Below are 6,000 nucleotides of genomic sequence, written 5' to 3'. Positions count from 1 at the left end.
CATATGATAGTTTTTACAATTTTCCCAAATGATTGTAATATGGAGTTAAAACTGAGAATGACTTCCCAGATCATGTTAATAAATTTAAGGTTTTTGCATGGCTTTTTAAAAAAGTTGTTAAACACCTATAAAACACACAGAAAACAGGGAGTACCCTTGTGGTGCAGTGGGTTAAGGATCCAGTGTTGCCACAGCTGTGGTGCAGTTTCGGTCCCTGTCCCTGGGGAACTTACACGTGCCACAGGTGCAGCCAAAAAAAAAAAAAAAAAAAGTTTAAAAAATTAATAAAGGAGTTCCCGTTGCAGCTCAGCAGAAACAAGTCTGACTAGTATTCGTGAGGACACAGGTTCTATCCCTGGCCTTGCTTTGTGGGTTAAGGATCCGGGGTTGCCGTGAGCTGTGGTGTAGGTCGCAGACACCACTCGGATCTCGCCGTTGCTGTGGCTGTGGTGTAGACTGGCAGCTACAGCTCGGATTGCTCCCTAACCTGGGAACATTCATGTTCCGAGGGGGACCCTAAAAAGATGAATAAATAAATATAAATAAAAAAATAAAATAAAATTGGAAAAAACAACTTTAAAAAAGCATACAGAGAAAACATGCCCATCATTTTAGTGATTACAAAACTCACTATTATCCTTATGTTTAACCTAGTATGAAATTATTATTTTATTAATTATTGGTACATTTTATTAATTTCATTACTATTCATTCCCCATATTCTTAGGGTTATATAAATATTTATACTACTACTGAGTTAGAGTAATATTTATTGTTCTAACAGGAAGATGTCTCAAGCCATATACCTTCTGAATTGAGGCTCAAATGATTTTGGATTTAAGACACGAGGCAGATTAGCAACTCAAGATGATTTATATCCATGGAGACCTTTATCGTGCAGGGCCCCTTTCTCAACATGAAAATGTATCATGTTCTAACCTGAGTCCCCACTTCTCTGCTTCTGTATCGATTTTGTCTCTGTTCTGCGTGTTTTCTGTGTTTTCCATGAAGGACATTAATTTGGTTATGCTTTAATTGCACCTCATCATGATTGGTAGCAGTACCCTGGTGTTAAATCCCAAGAGTCAAATAGTTTGCATCTACACACCTTATAGCGGTTTTCACAGGACATTTGTGAAGCCATCATTTCATGACACGCTTTTGGGCCCGTTTTCTGTCTGGATATGTTGCCTGCCCCTGGGTCTGATCAGCACCACTATTTTGGTCACAGCTTCACTGTTTTCCATTTTTTTTCCTTTATTAAAAATATTTGCTTTTTTTGGAAATGTATTCATAATTATCTGTATATATACAATCACAGAGAGAGGAAAACCTGTGTTCATCTGTGATAAGACAACTAAACTAGAAACATCTGTACATGTCAATATTCCACTTTTTTTTTTTTTTTTTGTCTTTTCTAGGGCTGCTCCCACAACATATGGAGGTTCCCAGGCTAGGGGTTGAATCGGCGCTGTAGCTGCCAACCCACACCACAGCTCACGGCAACGCCGGATCCTTAACTCACTCAGCAAGGGCAGGGATCGAACCCTCAACGTCATGGTTCCTAGTCAGATTCGTTAACCACTGTGCCACGATGGGAAGTCCAATATTCCACTTCTTATTAAATTGGTAGAAATTAATCACAGACTACTATTTCAGTCTTCCTTTTCTGTCATAACCACTTGAAACAGTTTATAATAACTGGATTTTTGTTGGTCTGTCATTATGTTTTAGGTTATTCAAAGACTTTACTGGCAGTGGAGCTATTTGGATCCGAGCTAAAAACTGGTCAGAAGGAAAGGGACATAATTTAATATTGAAAATTAATAGGAGGCATTTTGGAAAGAATCTCTGAGCAGGAGCAAAATAATTAAGTGAACAGGCCACAAAACACAGTTGAAAAAGAAACAAATAGCTCCTGTAACAATATTTTCATGTATGGAAAAAGCAATCCTTATGCACCTGGCAGGATACTTTATAGGTATGATGCATCCCTCATTCAAAAATGGTCCAGCGTCAACTAGAAATGGTTTCACTTCTCAATCACAGTGACCTTGAAACATTAAAACTTGATGGAAAACAATAAAGTCTAACACTTAGACTGTACAGAGGCTCTATCATGAGAAGATAAGGTAATAAAAGTAGCGAAAGCCTTTTAGCGAACTTTGGGTAGAGTCTCATTAATGGTGTTACAGAATCATTAAAAAGGTAATGAAAGCAGGTTTCAGGACAATTAAAATCAAACTACCTGCAGGAGCAACAAAAGCAAGAAGTAAATCAAATTGATTTCAAGATGATGACCCGTTGCAACTTCTCACCTCTTGCTTTGTTCTAGATTCTTAAAAAAATGATTTTTTGAATTGTAATACTAAAAGAATTGGCAGATTCATTGCAGTTTGGGAACGGAGCTCTCAATGTGATTTACAAATTAATTAAATAAACCCTTGGCAACACTAACAGAATATTGCAGGGGAAGTCAGAAAAGTCCATGTTATATAAGCCAACATTTCTTTTAGAGAGGCTATTGATAAGGCATTTAAAATGCATGTTTTCCTTTCCAACATTAAGAAAAATAGCAAATTAAGGTTAAAAAAAAAACCCTTGCTACTCTCTAAATTTACTGTGCTAATTTATGCTATGACTGTCTAAAGCAGTTTTGTCCCATAGCACTTTCTGAGAGGACAAAAATGTTCTTTATCTACATTGCCCGATTATGTGCCACTAGCTATTGAATGTTGAAATATGGTTAGTGTGGTTGACAAACTGGACTTCTAATTTTATTTAATTTGAATTAATTTACATTTAAATAGTCCTATGTGACTAGGGGCTGCAGTGCTAGATACTTCTGAAGCTTAAATTTTGTATTTCCAATGTTTGATCTTTGCAAGACAACAGATTCTGCGCTTGTTTGGATGAGTTAATGTAGTTAGACGACAAAGAAATGAATTCAGTGGATCTGAGAAACTAATCTGAAGTACACGAAACTAATTTTTCAACCCTGGGGTATTTTAAAACACAGGGCAGGCACTCTCACGTTGGGTGAGAAGATCACACATTCAGTGGAACAAATAGTTGAAACTAATTAAATATTGTACATATATCTTTACTCTCTTGTGTGCTGTCTGCACAACCAGAGCTGCACTGCCCAATACAGTGACCACAGGCCACCTGTCCTTCTTGAGCACTTGAAATGTGGCTGATCAAACTGATTTGTGCTTTAAGGATAAAAGAGATGCCAAATTTCAAAGACAGAGCATGAAGTATAGAAGGTAAAAATATATCAAAAATTTTATATGTTGCAGTGGTGATTCAATAGTTATCTCCTAAGTAATTTATATGTGGAGGCTAAAATGTGGCACAAATGAACTATTTACAAAACAGAAACGGACTCACAGATAGGGAGAACAGATGTGTGGTTTGCCAAGGGGCAAGGAGGGTGTGGGATAGTCTAGGATTTGGAGGTTAACAGATGCAAATTCCTCCATTTAGAATCGAAGAGCAATGAGGTCCTACTGTAAAATACAGGGAACTATATTTAATCTATTGTGATAGAGCATGATGGAACATAATATGAGGAAAAGAATGTGTGCGTGTGTGTGTGTATATATATATATATGTATGTATGTATGACTAGGTCACTTTGCTGTACAGCGGAAATTGACAATATCGTAAATCAACTACATTTTAAGAAAAGATTAAAATACAAGTAATTTCACCTGTTTAGTTTTACTTTTTATTTATTTATTTATTTATTTAATTTATTGTCTTTTTTTTTTTTTGCCTTTTTGAGGGCCGCTCCTGCAGCATATGGAGGTTCCCAGGCTCTAGGGGTCTAAGACACGCCAGACCCAAGCTGCGTCTGCGACCTACACCACAGCTCACGTCTACGCCTGATCCTTAACCCACTGAGCAAGGCCAGGGATCGAACCCGCATCATCATGGACACTAGTCAGGTTCTTAACCCACTGAACCACGATGGGAACTCCCTCAGATCACCTTTGGAGGCTCTAACATTCCACTGAAAGAATACCCAGGAATCCTCTCTGCTTATTTCAAAGTCTTAAATTTCTCATTACAGAGGAGAGGCTACAATTAGAAATAATTTCATTCATGTCTTTGGATGTTAATCTTCTCTTAAAGGCTGGGCCAGTAAGGAGACTAGTCAGTGAAAATTAGTGATTGCCTCTCTGAAAAGATTTCTCTGAACATATTTAAATCCAGAGGTAGAATGTAGGACAAGGGAGAAATATTTTGGAAGTAAATGGGCTGAAAAGTTGAGTTTTCAGAAGATGTTTTCTCCTCTGTTACAATCACCTGCTCCGTGCAAGGCCTCGTGGGATAGAGAGACATGGTAGAGAACAGCCCTGCCTTTTTTTTTTTTTTTTTTTGTCTTTTTGCCTTTTCTAGGGCTGCTCCTGCAGCATATGGATGTTCCCAGGCTAGGGGTCGAAACAGAGCTGTAACCACCGGCCTCCACCAGAGCCACAGCAACTCGGGATCCGAGCCACGTCTGCAACCTACACCACAGCTCACGGCAACTGTGGATCGGTAACCCACTGAGCAAGTCCAGGGATCGAACCAGCAACCTCATGGTTCCTGGTCGGATTTGTTAACCACTGCGCCACGACGGGAACTCCCGGAACAGCCCTGCTTTAAGCCAGTTCTGCTGTTACTTGGGATATGATAAAGACTTGAAAATTAATGCAAGGTCTTAATATAATTAATGTCAAATTGGAGATTGAGGGAACATGTGTTTTAAAAGTTAAGGAAGAGAAGTAATCAAGCAGCTTAGGGTGGACTGGAAAGTCTTCTCAGAAGAGATAGAGCTTGAATTGAATATGTAATAAGGATCAAAGTGATCAAATATTAAGGACTGGAAGGCAGGGCTTTCTAGGCTTTCAATACCAATTAGGAAAAAAAAATCCTTAGTTTGTCAGTGTTCTTAAAGCTTGATGTCCTGAACCTAAAGCAATTTTATTTTTGACCAAATATATTCAGTTTTTCTCTAGAGAGTCTGCTAATCTATTTAGATAGACAACATTTCTTATAAGTAAATACAGGAGTTCTCTGGTGGCCCAGTGGTTAAGGATCAGGCATTATCACTGCCGTGGCTTAGGTTCAATTCCTGGTCCACTAAGTTCCACATGTCATGGGTACAGCCAAAAAAAAAAAAAAAAAAAAAAAAAGGAAGAAAGGAAGAGATAATATTTCTAAAGCACTCAGTATGCATTTAAATACAAGTCAACAAAAATTCATATAATTTTTTATGTTTCTTAAATTAGAAAACCTTTACAATTTTTTTCTAAGATATAAATGTTGGTGAAAATAGCAATTTTGTCCAGAGAAGATCCCTCTGTACCAATATAAAAGAGAGAATGAGTTAATATTGAATAGGCATTATTAGAGCTACACGCCCGTGAAACAGCATGAAAATGACTACAGACTCTGACAGATGTTCACACAAACTTCAGCAAGCAAAGTAGAAGAAAGAACAATTCAATTTCTCTTCCTCCCATGAGCAACAAATAGACAAAAAAGTATCTTATGATCGTCCCCTGGACATCTTGTGAGAAAATTCATTTCAGAGGTATGTGTTTGCCCTGTTAAGTGAACAGGTTGGGTCTCTTATTGAGAGTATTAAATTTTCAGAGACATTCCGAATAGGATGGAGGGGCCGTTGCCTCAGTCCTTAACAAACGAATTGTTTTATATTCACTTCACATAGGAAGATGTCTGATAGATCAAAGGCGGTCTTCTCTAAGGTTCCCACTTCCTCCGTCCTCATGTGTATTTGTTCTTCTGTGTAAAAGAAAAGAAAAAGAAAAGAATTGTTTTGGCATTTTCCCACTGACTAGTAGGAAATACCATAAAGTGAGATCATTTTATCATTCACAGGGAGCAGCATCATCGCTGGGAACAATGTAACTGGAAGTTCTCTGCCATCATTCCAGAAATGGGGCCTTAATCAGGAAGGCAGAATGTAGGGGTGGAAACCAGCCA

The sequence above is a fragment of the Sus scrofa genome, chromosome 7 (genome assembly GCF_054392235.1).
Source record: "Sus scrofa isolate SSC_HxYL_T2T_F1_AM1 chromosome 7, Sscrofa_HxYL_maternal_Yorkshire_Landrace_v2.0, whole genome shotgun sequence".
NCBI classification, from domain to species: Eukaryota; Metazoa; Chordata; class Mammalia; order Artiodactyla; family Suidae; genus Sus; species Sus scrofa.
This window is presented reverse-complemented; position numbering follows the sequence as displayed.